Here is a 14,778-nt window from a genome sequence, read left to right on the forward strand (position 1 = left end):
GCTTGAGCCACCGCGCCCGGCAAAAGCAACTATTTATTGATGATTCGCTGCGGGCCCAGCCCTGTCCAGGCGATTCCTTGGAGTCATCTTGCTCCGTCCTCTTGGCAGCCCCAGGAGGATCTCCTGAGTTTCATCATGCCCATTTCACTGATAAAGAACCCGAGACTCAATGAGATTAAGCAGCTTGCCCCAAAACATATTTTTAGTTGGCAGAGAAGTTGCGATTCAAAGGCAGGGCTCCCCAAGGCCACGTGCCTCACCTCTGTGCTGATGCCAACAGGGATAGCTGAGCACAAAGTCACAGTGCCTCGGACTGGCAAAGGACTTTCTATTTTACCTTGGGAGGGTTTTGCCCATGTTTCTCTGACCCCGAATCCAGTGCTTTTCCCATTCCCAAGGGCAGTAAGTCATCGATCTCTTGCATGCCAGTGCCATTTCTTTAGTACACCTGTACACATGTTTGTACCTGTGCGGTTGCAGCCAGGCTCTGCAAGAAGGGATAGTTAGCTAATGCTAAGAGTCACTTAGTGCTGTGTCTGCCATGGGGCAGAAAAGGTCCCCCTTTTCTGATTCAATGTCTGTCATTCCCACATGAGAGCATGGGCATAGCTTAACTTTTTAAAATTATTTAATTAAGAATGTATGACTAAAGCTGTATCTCAGCAAAAAGTCTTTTTTTGGCAGAAAACTAGTCATAATGACAATAGCAGCTACTTCTGACACTGTGTGCTAGGGGTGGTGATGACGTTCCCCAGTGGTGTTGCATGGTATATAAAACCTGGCTTGTCACTTTATCACCCTGAGACTCAGTTTCCTCATTTATAAAGCTGGGGTAATAATACCTCTTGGAACGTGGTGAAGATGTAGCCAGAGAATCTCTAGCAAGCACTTGATGCAGATAAAAGTATTTTTTTTAAATTAGCTTTAAAAATTATTTCTGATTTTCAGTATAACCCTGTAAGGTAATCGCATGAGTCTTGCTTGAGGCTCAGAAGGTAGAAATGATTTGCCCAAGGCCACTTGCCAGGAAGGGGCTGGCCAAGGTTGCAGGCTTGGCTCTGTCCTCTAACAGTAGGTCAGGGCAGTTTCACAGTGGGGCCTGCCTCCCAGGCTAGGGGACAGTCTTGCATTGATCCTCTGGGATGGAATAAACTCGAGGCTGATCCTGCCTGTCCCTCTCTGGCACTCCAGCGCTGGCCCCACACAGCCCCTGCTTTCGAGGACTCATGGCAGAGCAGCAACCTCTCCAGCGCCTGGTTGTTTTGGGGCCTCGAAAATCCCCAGGCTTTTTCAGCAGAAGGTGGGATGACAATTTCCTTGCCTCCCGACCAGCACCTTTTGCTGGGGTGGGTTTTTTCTAATGAGCCATGCCCTTCGGACTGCCTATCCCTGAGGTGCAGTGGCCACCTCTCACTCCTGGGCGGGGGTCCACAAGTCCTAAGCCTCAGAGTTGGCTCTTGCTTCCCTTCGTAGAGACTGTAGAGAAACCATGCTTCCCAGGCTCCTGCAGATTTCCAGTTTCTGATAATACTACTACTAATAGTACCACCTATATCCTAGGTACTATATTGTCAAGACAACATGAGCTATTGCACATAAAGCCCCTAGCCCAGTGCCTGGCACATGATAAGCAACCAAAAAAAAAAAAAAAGGTAGCTATAATCGTCTAAGTGATTTGTTTGTGGCAAGACTGATCTGCAGTTACATCTGCGATGCTCAGATAGCTGATGAATTGACACTGATGATGAACGTCTTTCCCAAGGAGCCGGAAGGTGATTTATTTTCCAAGAACCTGCCACAGGCTGAGTGATTGCTGTAGCCTCTGCCCCCCACCCACTTCCGGCTGTGCCACCTTCTCAATCCTTCCTTACAATACTCTCTTAGTTGGATTTTTGAAATGGCCTCTCTGAATGAATGTTTGATCAATTGCAGAAGTTCAAGATGCTTAGTCCTCCGGCCTGGTCTTTACAGCAGCCCTTGCTAGAGTGGTGATTGCTCCAAGGCAGGCTGCTGCCAAAAAGACTTAGTTTCTCTGGGCAGGCCCATTAGAGCAGAGCTCACTTGCAGCTTGGCCACAGGAAAAGCCGAGATTATTTGTTCATGTGCTCAGGGTCCCTGTGAACCATTCTGTCCACTAGAGAGAGGCTGCTAGCTGGGGATGGCTGTGGGCTTTCCTTCTCATCTCATTCCCAAGTGGCTGAGCAAAGGTCCTGGAATGGGGTAGGGGCTTGAAGAGCTGACTGGTTCTGGGAATGTCATTGGTTGCCCTTCTGGCTTTACATTTGGTCATGCCGAATTAAATGCCTGCTCGTGGAGACATGTGGTTTCCTGAATCTGAGGTCAGCACGGTCCCCTCTTTCATAAGGGAAATGATTACCAGTGAGCATTTCTTTAGCCTCTGCTGTGGGGTAGAACACATGTGAAGGGTTTTGGGAGAGGTAGATAACTATATGGGGCAGTGCTTGGGCACTTGACCATGCATACAGATTCCCAAGGGACCTTTTCCAGTGCCAATTATGATTCAGCAAATGTGGTTCTTGTGGCTGCATGACCACCGCAGGACTTAGGGATGTACAGTAACTACGAGTCATGCTCCCAGGTACTATGGGTGAAGAAGTGACAAGGCACAGCAGGGGTGGCATGTCTCTGCTCTGTGATGTCTGCAGCCACAGCTGGAACACTCAATATGTGGGTGCTGGAATCATCCGGAAGCCTGTTTCCTCCTGTGCCTGGAAGTTGATGTTGGCTATGGGCTGGAGGCCCCAGTGCTTCCTGCATGGGCCTCTCCCTGTCATCTTTCCACAGTGTTCGTTTGGGCTGCCTCTGAGCGTGGTGGCTTAGGGGGGCTTTCCAGGGGATGGGTGCTGGGAGAGAGGTGGGTGGAGGCTGTATTCTTTTGGTGGCCCAGTTTCAGAAGGCATCGAGTATCCCTCAGCTGGGCTCTCTTGTTAAAGCTGTCACAAGTCCATGCAGGTTCAAGGGGAGGGGGAACTAGGCCCTTCTTCCTATGTGAGTGTCCTAGGGCTGCTATACCAAATGACCACACACTGGGTGGCTTAAAACAACAGTAGTATATTCAGTTTTGGGGGCCAGAAGTCCAAAATCAAGGTGGCAGCAGGATCACACTCATCCCTCCAACTGCTTTTCCAGTTTTTGCTGGTTCCTGGTGGTCTTTGGCTCGTGGCAGTGTCACTCCAGTCTCTGCCCCGTCTTCGTGTGGTCTTCCCTGCATGTCTCTTTGCGGCTCAAATCTCCCTCTCTATTCTCTTATATGGACAGAAGTCATTGAATTTAGACTCCTCCCTAAATCCAAGATGATCTCTCTTTGAGATCCTTAACTTAAAAACACCCGCAAAGACCCCATTTCCAAATTAAGCCACATTTACAGGTACTGGGGCTTAGAACTGGGACATATTTTTGGGGGAACACAATTTGACCTCCTCTTTATGATGGGGTGACGGAGCCCTAGGGGCACATGAAACTCGGAATATTGCTGTGGCCATTTTTGGAAAAGTACATTCTGCCTCAGTGGATTTGGGATGGAGCCTGAGAGTTTGCATTTCTCACAGGCTCCCAGCTTTTGCTGATAGTACTCATCTTAGTCATCTTAGCAGCTATAACAGAGTGCCTGAGATTGGGCAGTTTGAAATGCATATAAATTTATTAGCTCACAGTTCTGAAGGCTGGGGGAGAGAGAGAGAGTATGTGTGAGAGAGAAAGTGAGTGACAGAGAGAGAGAGAAAGAAAGGTGAAAAGGTGGAGTCCTTGTGGCCTAATCACCTTTTAAGGATCCGATCTCTTAATACTGCATGAGTTTTAGTGGAGGACACAGCACAGTTGGTCCATGGACAACGCATGGGGTCCTGCTTTCAAATTGCTGACAGTCTAGTGAGGAAGAGAGAGGAGGAAATAGCAAACTGTAATACAGTTAGACCCGTAAGAAGCACCATGCTTTTAATAGGAGTTCTACCTGATAATTGGATAACAATTAACATCTACGATGTACAGGCGGTATTCTGGGCACTTTGTATATATCAGTCCTTTTACCCTCACAGCAACCTATGGTAAGGGTGCTTATCCCTTGTTTACCGATGTGAGACTCAGAGAGGTTAAATGATTTACCCAAGATGACACAGCCAGGGCATGGTGGAGCCAGGCAGGCTGCTTCCGAGTCCCTGTGGCCACTGCACGGCCCTTCCTGTGTGGGGACCTCAGGTGGAAGCAGTCAGTCCAGATGAGGGGGGCTGGTTGTGGCTGCAGAGAGGAAGCGGATCTCGAGCTGGCTTCGCTTGGTTAGCAGGTTCTTGCTGAGCCTCTCTATGTGCCTGACATGCAAGCATGAGCCAGAAAACACATGATTTTTGCCCTTGTGAAGAGTGCTGTCTGGTCGGGGTATTGAATGTGGAAGATTATGCCAGGCAGAGAAATGAAGGAAGAGCTCTTCCAGGAAGAATTAGCAGGAGCACAGACACAGAGGCATGGGGGTCAGGGACGGGCAGGCGGGCTGAGGGGGACTGAAGGGCTGACAGAGAGGAGAGATGGGGAGGGAGGGGGAAGGCGTAGGGGAGGAGACGTGCTCCAACAACTTTTCCAAGAGCTCCCTGCTGGCTAGATGCACCTAGGGATGCACGTGGCACTAGGAGTGAGTGAGGGTATTCATTCCAAAGTCAAGGAGCCGTAGGTTAAGGCAGATGGGAAGAGGCCAGAGCTTTCAACGTTTGGGATGTCCAGGGAACTGAGTGGTGCTGTGCACTAGAGCTTTTGGCCCAAAAACCTCAAAGGGTTTGAGCCAAACCCTTTGTTTTTAGTTTTATTTTTCCAGCTACTAAAGTAATAAGTTCAATACATAATACACACACAAACACATGCAGAAAGTAGGACCCAGACATCCTGCCTTCTAAAGCCAGCCTTTATTACCATCGTTTGGTTTTCGAGATACAATTCATATGCTATAAAATTAACCCTTTTAAAGTGTGCAAATCAGTGGTTTTTAGGATATTCACAGGGTTGTACAACCATCACTGCTATATAATTTCAGAACATTTTTATCACCCCTGAAAAACTCTCTGTACCCATGAAGTCATCACATCCCATTGCTCCCTGTCTTCACTCCCTGAAAACTGTTAGTAATCTGCTTTCTGTCTCTCTAGATATGCCTGTTTTGGGCATTTCATATCAATGAATCATAGAATATGTGGCTTTGTGTCTGCATTCTTTTACTTAGCATAATGTTGTAGCATCTACCAGGACATTCCTTCTTACGACAATAGTATTCTGTTGTGTGGTGATATCACATTTTGTTTATCCATTCATGAGTTGATGGACGTTTGGGTTGTTTCCATCTGTTGGCATCTTGGTGTAGTTTCTGTCTTTCTCTTCTCTGTATTCTTTGACATGCTTTCTATCATATACATTGTTTTGCATTTCACATTCTCATCTGCATTTTCCCATCATATACATTGTTTTGCATTTCACATTCTCATCTGCATTTTCCCATGTAAATAAAGACTTATGGGTACAACTTGTAATAGTTGCATAATCATATTCCATCTTGGGGCTAAATTATAATTTACCTAACCATTCCCTTGAAGTCAGGCATTTAGCTGTTTCTAATTGAAATCAGGTTTTAAAAGGAGCAACAAATGAGAGAAACCTCAGAGGACCTTTCCAGAGGAGATTAAACCGCCTCCAAGCCTATCTATGCCAGCAGACTTCAGAGCCCAGTGTGGGGCAGAAATGATTTATCCCAAATTACTAAGAGGCGTGGAATGGACCGGATGAGATAAAGAGGATTCTTCTCCAGCATGGCACGGCTTGTCTGCCGAGGGCCTAGACCCACTCTCCCCCAGACCCCCAAACATCAAGGGAGATGTTAGAGAAGGCGGGGGAGATGATGGTGGCCTGTGTTATGGCTTGTCTCCCCACAAATTTTTTCATTTAGTTGTGGATTTTTTTCTTTTTACACTTGACAGTATGGTCTTTGTATACAATTTGGAGAAGTGCAGAAAATGAATAAAGAGCTTGAAATTAAAATTGCCTGGAATTGATTACTTGGAGGCAGCTCCTATGAACAGTTTGGCATATTTCTTCTCAGTCCCTTGAACACAGTTGAATACCATATTAGATAGGGGGCATGGTGGTGCACGCCTGTAATCCCAGCTACTTGGAAGGCTGAGGCACAAGAATCGCTTGAACCCAAGAAATGGAGGTTGCAGTGAGCCAAGATCACACCACTGCACTCCAGCCTGGGTGACACAGTGACACTCTGTCTAATAATAATAATAACATTAGAAAACCTGAATTCAAAAGTAAAGCGTGTTCACTGTAGAAAACAGAGAAAACCCTACACTTAGGGAAAACTAGTGCCAGTTTTGTTGTATAACCTTTCAGTGTGTTATGCCTACATGTAATATAATATGGATACAAATATTTCAGCAAAACTGGGATCAGACTGTTTTCTTTCCCCCACTTTCCATAACACTTTGGCATTTATCCTGCCAGCAGAGGTGTGCTTAAATATATATATATATAGCATTTATAGATACTTATAAAATTATATATATTTAAAATATATATATCTAAAATTATATATATTTTAAAATTATATATATTTGAAATTATATATTTTTATATATAGCATACATATATATAAAATACAGCATTCGGATCCTTCATGTGAGAAAGATCTTTGCAAAATATTAACTAAAAAAAAGCATGTTACAGAGTGTGGTTATGTGATCCCATTTTTGCTTTTCTAAAAAGAGGAATGTATTTATTTGTCCATACTTGTGTATGTGAAGAGAATCCCTGAGACAATGTCCAAGAAACTTATCCTGGGACTTTAGATTTCAGGAATGGAGATGTGTTTTTAAGAGAAAGGGGTTTTGGGGGGGAGATTTTTAGTTTGTATATACCCCCCTTTTTACTGTTTGACTATTTGTACTATGTCATTATATTATTGGTTTTGCAATTTTTTTTAAGTTTAATTGGAAAAAATAATTATATCTGATTAAATATTATATGACATCATTTTTAATGGCAGTATAATAATTACTATATGGATATACCATGCAGTATTTGATTAACAGTAATTCACAGACTTTTTGGAGGGAGTCTAAATTCTTTTTGTAGATTTAAATTCTGTATAACCATGGTTATTTGGTTGGAATTAATTCCTAGAAGTAAAATTGCAAAAGTTTTTGCACCATTTTGTCAAATGCTTCTTAGCAAGTTTCAACCAAGTTGTGCTTCAGCTGGTGAAGTGCCAGATGCCCCACTAACCCTTCCTCATCTAGATGGGGTAGGGGGGTTGATATGGCTTGGCTGTGTCCCCACCTACCTCTTATCTTGAATTGTACTCCCATAATTCCCACGTGCTATGGGAGGGACCCAGTGAGAGATAATTGAATCAGGGCAGTTTCCCCCCATACTGTTGTCGTGGTAGTGAATAAGTCTCATGAGATCTCATGATTTTATAAGGGGTTTCCCCTTTTGCTTGGCTCTGATTTTCTCTCTTGCCTGCTGCCATGTAAAACGTTACCTTTCACCTTCCTCCATGATTTGAGGCCTACCCAGTCACGTGGAACTGTGAGTCCATTAAACCTGTTTTTCTTTATAAATTACGCAGTCTTGGGTATGTCCTTATCAGCAGTGTGAAAATGGACTAGTACAGGGACCTTTTGGTGTTCTGTTCTATTTGGCTATTCATGAATGCCCACCATGTTTTTGTTACCACAAATATGGTAGGCACAATAATGGATCCTCCAAAACGTCTACATCCAAATCCTCAGAACCTGTGATTATATTAGGTTATATGGCAGAGGGAATAAAAGCTCCTATTCAGCTGGCCTTGAGGTAGGGAGATGATCCTGGAGTATCCTGGTGGGTCCTATGTCATCACAAGGGTTGTTGAAGTAGAGATGGGAATCAGAAGGAGGGAACCAGAGAGGTGGCTGTATGAGAAGGCCTTGTTGGCCCGAGGATGCTGGCTTTGAAGATGGAAGAAGGGGCTACCAACGTAGGAATGTTGGAGGCCTTTAGTAGCTTGGAAAGGGCAAGGAATTGGATTGTCCCCCAGACTCTCCAAAAAGGAACTCTGTCCTGCTGACATCCTGATTTTAGCCCAGTGAGATCTATATTAGACTTCTGACCCCAGAACTGTAAGATAATAACTTTGTGTTGTTTTAAACTACTGAGTTTGTGGTGATTGGTCCAGCAGTGTAGGATACTCGTGTGATGTGTACAATATTACCAACACTTACTATAGGTCTTGCCCTTGGGAGACACTTGGCTCTTGTCTAATATTCTTCCATTGTCTGGTGCTGGCCTCAATGGTACTGCTTTCTTCTTGGTAGGAGTTGGGGGATTCCCATGTATTTGGAAAAGCAGGTCAATTTCCTTCTTTATGAAGCACAGAAATGGAAATACACTCTAGATTCTGATATCTGATACACCTCACAAAGGACTGAACCTAGAATTTTTTTTGTTTTTGTTTTTTGCTTTGTTTTGTTTAAATCATTTTATTTTGAAATAATTTCAAGAATACTGCAAAGAACTCCCATATACCCTTGTATTTGTGTGTTTGGCGTTGCTCTAAAGAAATACCCAAGCCTGGGTAATCTCTAAAGAAGAGAGTTTTGTTTGGCTCACTGTTCTGCAGGCTGTGCCAGCATCTGCTTTAGGACCTCAGGACGCTTCCACTCATGGCAGGAGGCAAAGGAGAGCAGGCTTGTCACATGGTAACAGAGGGAGCAAGAGAGAGAGCAGAGAGGTCCCAGACTCTTTTTGACAACTAGATCTCCTGGTAACTCATTACCATGGGGAGGGCACAAAGGCATTCATGAGGGATCCACTCCCATGACCCAGATGTTTCCCACTGGGGCCCACCTGCAACATTGGGGATCACATGAGATTTGTAGGGGACAAATATCCAATATCCAAACCGTATCAGCCCTTCACCCATATTCACTAGTTTTTCATGTTTAGCCACGTTTGCTTTATCTTTCTATTTTTCTCTTCTCCCTTCTAAAGCACTGGAGTTATCTAGTTCAATCCTCTTTATTCCTAAATACTTCAGTATTTTTTTCTTTAAGAACAAGGACATTCATTTAACATAATCACAGAACAATGATCACAATCAGGAAATTTAGCATCAGTACAGTGCCATTATCCAATCTGCATAGCCCCAACGTTTGCCATTTGTCCCAATAATATCCTCTTGTAGCAATTCTTTCTGCTCCCAGTCCAGGACCCAACCCAGGATCACGTGTTGCATTTTGTTTTTATGATTGTTTAGTTTCATTTCATTTGGAACAGTTCCTCAGCCTTTCTTTATCTTCCTATGACATTGATATTTTTGAAACATTCTGGCTCATTATTTTGTAGAATGTTTCTCTATTTGGGATGTCTGATGGTTCCTATGATTGGATTAGGTTATGCATTTTGGCAGGATCATGCTAGCTGTGATGTCAGGTCCTTAGTGGGTCCTGTGATGTCAGTTTGTCCCATTATTAGTGAGGGTAACCCTGATCACTTGGGTAAGTAATGTCTGCCAGGTTTCTGTACTGTTTTTCCTTTTATAATAAATAACTTATTTGCAGGTGATATTTTGAGACTGTAAATATTCTGTTCTGTGTCAAAATTTACCTACTACTTTTGCCTGATTCAGTTATTTTGCAAAATTTTTAAAACCTCACTTGGTATTTTACTGTATAGAGGAGCTTTATCCTGTGATTTATTTATTTATAAGTATAAATATGGATTCATGCTTTCTTACTTTGTTATTTATTATTGGCGTTATTTACTTTGATACTTAGAGTGTCCCAGATTTGGGTATGGCAGAACCTTCAGCCTGGCTTCTGTGTCCATTTGACATGCATCTGTCATTCTTAGAGAATTTCCTTACTTTCTGGCTCAAGAAGATGGTTCAGGCTCATCTTGTACTTTTCCTGCCCAGCCTTGAAACCAGCCATTCTCCACTAGGCCATGATTTCTCTCAGTGGGAAATGGCATTTAGATATCAAGGTCTGGGGGCTGGATGGGCTTATTGGTACTGAGGTGTCATGACTAACAGACCTTTTAGTGGACAAAGCTAGGAAATATACATGCCTGCATTTGTATGCACAGTCACCCCTTAAACAATGCAGGGCTTAGAGGTGCCAACACACATAGTTAAAATTCACATATAACTTTTGATTCTCCAAAAACTTAACTATTGATAGTCTACTATTGACCTGAAGCCTTACCAATAGTCAATTAACACATATTTTGTATGTTATATATTTATATACCATATTCTTACAATAAAACTAGAAAAAGAAAATGTTACGAAGACAATCATAAGGAAGAGAAAATACATTTATAGTGACTTGCTGAATGTATTGATTCCGTAAGTTTACATCGTCTGTTTACAAGATGAATCATCTGTCTGAAATGGTGGTTGAGTGTAGCTGCAGACCTCAATCTGTGGCACATATTAAGCAATGCAACTTTTTCTTATAATGTTATGACTTTCTCTGCTTCTTGGGAGCACTTCCAGCATCACTAGTGGCACTTCATAGGGGGTCCTGTGTTATTCAAGCTTTATGGTAGTGCACAAAATATGTTGAAAAATATATGAGAGCCACGAGAGACTACTTTTTACTATGATATGCAATTTACTGTAGAGACAGACTGCTCATGCAGAGATGATGAGCAGCACACGGCGTTTTAAGCTGATACTTTCAAAACTTGAGCACACTGAACTAGTAACAGAAGGTGGCTATGAGATTATTACAGTACTACCATGTGTACTTCTGTAAATTTTATGCAGTTATGATTTAATACTGCAGCTTTTTGTTTGTTTATATTTCTCTTGACTGTGAATGGTGCCATGTATTATCTGCAAGTGTTTGTATATGTAAGTTTTGATAAATCTTAATTTTTTAGGTCGGGCAGGGTGATTTGCACCTGTAATCTCAGTTTTAGACCAGACTGGCCAACATGGTGAAACCCCATCTCTACTAAAAATACAAAAAAATTAGCTGGGTATGGTGGTGCACGCCTGTAGTCCCAGCTACTCGAGATGCTAAGGCAGAGGAATCACTTGAACCCAGGAGGCAGAGCTTGCAGTGAGCCAAGATTGCATCACTGCACTGAGCCTGGGCAACATTGTGAGACTAAATCTCAAAAAAATTTCTTTTTGACTTTAAAAAATAATAGATTTGTGGCTGGGTGCGGTGGCTCAGGCCTGTAATCCCAGCACTTTGGGAAGCCAAGGTGGGCGGATCACTTGAGGTCAGGAGTTCAAGACCAGCCTGGCCGACATGGTAAAACCCTGTCTCTACTAAAAATACAAAAATTAGCCAGGAATGTTGGCACGTACCTGTAATCCCAGCTAGTTGGGAGGCTGAGGCAGGAGAATCGCTTGAACCCAGGAGATAGAGGTTGTAGTGAGCTGAGATCACACCACTGCACTGGAGCCTAGGCGGCAGAAAGACTCCAGAGGGCTCAATAAATAAATATAATAGATTTGTGTATATTTTATGATGGTAAATGATAAAGTAGACTACATGTATTTTATGCATTCATAACATACCTTTTTCTTAATTTTCTCAATATTTCTAGGCTACATGGCTCATTTGTTTTTCCAAATTGTCACAAATCTCCAAAAAAATTCCAATATATTTAAGAATCTGCATGTGAGTGTACCTACACAGTTTAAACCCATATTGTTCAAGGATCAACTGTATGCATATAATACATACACACTCATATTTATACATGTGTGTACACACATATATCTGTATGTGTGTACATACAGATATATATGAAATATAGATATTTCAGTATTTGTCTAAAACATGAGTTCACTCATACTGATACCTCCTCTTCTAGGCAACATTATGTAGTTCTTCCTAGCTTCTCCCATTTCTTCAACAGTGAGAAATCAAGATCCTACCTTAAATGTTTACCCATTTGCCCAATTTTACAAGACACAAAAGTAGTTTCAGAATTGCCATGTGAGGTAGAGCTTCTGATCTGTTTGCAGTTTATTTTGTCCTTAAACTGTGGGTTTATAGTCAAAGTACTCTGTTACTTTGATTAGTTATTTTGCTTCCTGCTTCAGCTGAATTATGTTATTCATATGAACGAGGTTCATTTGTTTTTGCTGGCATTGAATAGGGTTTCCCCTTGTCTTTATTGATTTAATTTTACTTTCTGAGTGCTAAAGCATCAAAACTATACAAAAAGGTGCACTCAGAGTATGACTCCCCACGTCTCTTCTACCCATTTTCACCCACTCTTTAAAGGCACCCAAATAAGTTTTTGGTTTATTCCTCTTGTTTCTTTTTGCAAAAATAAGTAGATTTGTATCTATATGCTTTCTTTCTTCTATAAAAGATAGCATGCTATAGATATTCTTTTGCACTTAATTGCACAATATCCTGGAAATGTTATGTCAGTGCACAGAGGTCTTTGTCATTCTTTTCGACGGCCATGTGTACTCTGCTGTGTGGCTATACCATACTTTATCCAGCCGTCCTCCTCTGTATGGACATTTAGGCTATTTTCAGTGTTTTACAATCACAAACAGTGCTTCAGTGAGTAACTGTGTGCATATGTATTTTATTACTTTGGGAACTATATCTTCAGGGTAAATTTTTGAAAGTGGGATTCTGTTGACTGGGCGCAGTGGCTCATGCCTGTAATCCCAGCACTTTGGGAGGCCAAAGCAGGTGGATCACGAGGTCAGGAGATCAAGACCATCCTGGATAATAGGGTGAAACCTCGTCTCTCATAAAAAATACAAAAAATTAGCTGGGCGTGTTGGCGGGCGCCTGTAGTCCCTGCTACTCAGGAGGCTAAGGCAGGAGAATGGCGTGAACCCAGGAGGCGGAGCTTGCATTGAGTCGAGATCATACCACTGCACTCCAGCCTGGGTGACACAGTGACACTCTGTCTAATAATAATAATAACATTAGAAAACCTGAATTCAAAAGTAAAGCGTGTTCACTGTAGAAAACAGAGAAAACCCTACACTTAGGGAAAACTAGTGCCAGTTTTGTTGTATAACCTTTCAGTGTGTTATGCCTACATGTAATATAATATGGATACAAATATTTCAGCAAAACTGGGATCAGACTGTTTTCTTTCCCCCACTTTCCATAACACTTTGGCATTTATCCTGCCAGCAGAGGTGTGCTTAAATATATATATATATAGCATTTATAGATACTTATAAAATTATATATATTTAAAATATATATATCTAAAATTATATATATTTTAAAATTATATATATTTGAAATTATATATTTTTATATATAGCATACATATATATAAAATACAGCATTCGGATCCTTCATGTGAGAAAGATCTTTGCAAAATATTAACTAAAAAAAAGCATGTTACAGAGTGTGGTTATGTGATCCCATTTTTGCTTTTCTAAAAAGAGGAATGTATTTATTTGTCCATACTTGTGTATGTGAAGAGAATCCCTGAGACAATGTCCAAGAAACTTATCCTGGGACTTTAGATTTCAGGAATGGAGATGTGTTTTTAAGAGAAAGGGGTTTTGGGGGGGAGATTTTTAGTTTGTATATACCCCCCTTTTTACTGTTTGACTATTTGTACTATGTCATTATATTATTGGTTTTGCAATTTTTTTTAAGTTTAATTGGAAAAAATAATTATATCTGATTAAATATTATATGACATCATTTTTAATGGCAGTATAATAATTACTATATGGATATACCATGCAGTATTTGATTAACAGTAATTCACAGACTTTTTGGAGGGAGTCTAAATTCTTTTTGTAGATTTAAATTCTGTATAACCATGGTTATTTGGTTGGAATTAATTCCTAGAAGTAAAATTGCAAAAGTTTTTGCACCATTTTGTCAAATGCTTCTTAGCAAGTTTCAACCAAGTTGTGCTTCAGCTGGTGAAGTGCCAGATGCCCCACTAACCCTTCCTCATCTAGATGGGGTAGGGGGGTTGATATGGCTTGGCTGTGTCCCCACCTACCTCTTATCTTGAATTGTACTCCCATAATTCCCACGTGCTATGGGAGGGACCCAGTGAGAGATAATTGAATCAGGGCAGTTTCCCCCCATACTGTTGTCGTGGTAGTGAATAAGTCTCATGAGATCTCATGATTTTATAAGGGGTTTCCCCTTTTGCTTGGCTCTGATTTTCTCTCTTGCCTGCTGCCATGTAAAACGTTACCTTTCACCTTCCTCCATGATTTGAGGCCTACCCAGTCACGTGGAACTGTGAGTCCATTAAACCTGTTTTTCTTTATAAATTACGCAGTCTTGGGTATGTCCTTATCAGCAGTGTGAAAATGGACTAGTACAGGGACCTTTTGGTGTTCTGTTCTATTTGGCTATTCATGAATGCCCACCATGTTTTTGTTACCACAAATATGGTAGGCACAATAATGGATCCTCCAAAACGTCTACATCCAAATCCTCAGAACCTGTGATTATATTAGGTTATATGGCAGAGGGAATAAAAGCTCCTATTCAGCTGGCCTTGAGGTAGGGAGATGATCCTGGAGTATCCTGGTGGGTCCTATGTCATCACAAGGGTTGTTGAAGTAGAGATGGGAATCAGAAGGAGGGAACCAGAGAGGTGGCTGTATGAGAAGGCCTTGTTGGCCCGAGGATGCTGGCTTTGAAGATGGAAGAAGGGGCTACCAACGTAGGAATGTTGGAGGCCTTTAGTAGCTTGGAAAGGGCAAGGAATTGGATTGTCCCCCAGACTCTCCAAAAAGGAACTCTGTCCTGCTGA

The 14,778-nt window shown here is 42.0% G+C and overlaps 1 protein-coding gene across 1 annotated transcript in view; it reads left to right on the forward strand.

Annotated features, from left to right (window-relative positions):
* Positions 1–1,143: 1,143 nt before the first annotated feature.
* LOC105517541 (whirlin) overlaps positions 1,144–14,778 on the forward strand; it is a 51,436-nt gene continuing 37,801 nt past the window's right edge. Inside the window, exon 1 of the mRNA XM_011950088.1 lies at positions 1,144–1,300. The gene's annotated coding sequence lies outside the window, so the exon portion shown is untranslated. The remainder of the gene's footprint in view (positions 1,301–14,778) is intronic.

The sequence above is a fragment of the Colobus angolensis genome, unplaced genomic scaffold (genome assembly GCF_000951035.1).
Source record: "Colobus angolensis palliatus isolate OR3802 unplaced genomic scaffold, Cang.pa_1.0 Scaffold301, whole genome shotgun sequence".
Classification (NCBI taxonomy): domain Eukaryota; kingdom Metazoa; phylum Chordata; class Mammalia; order Primates; family Cercopithecidae; genus Colobus; species Colobus angolensis.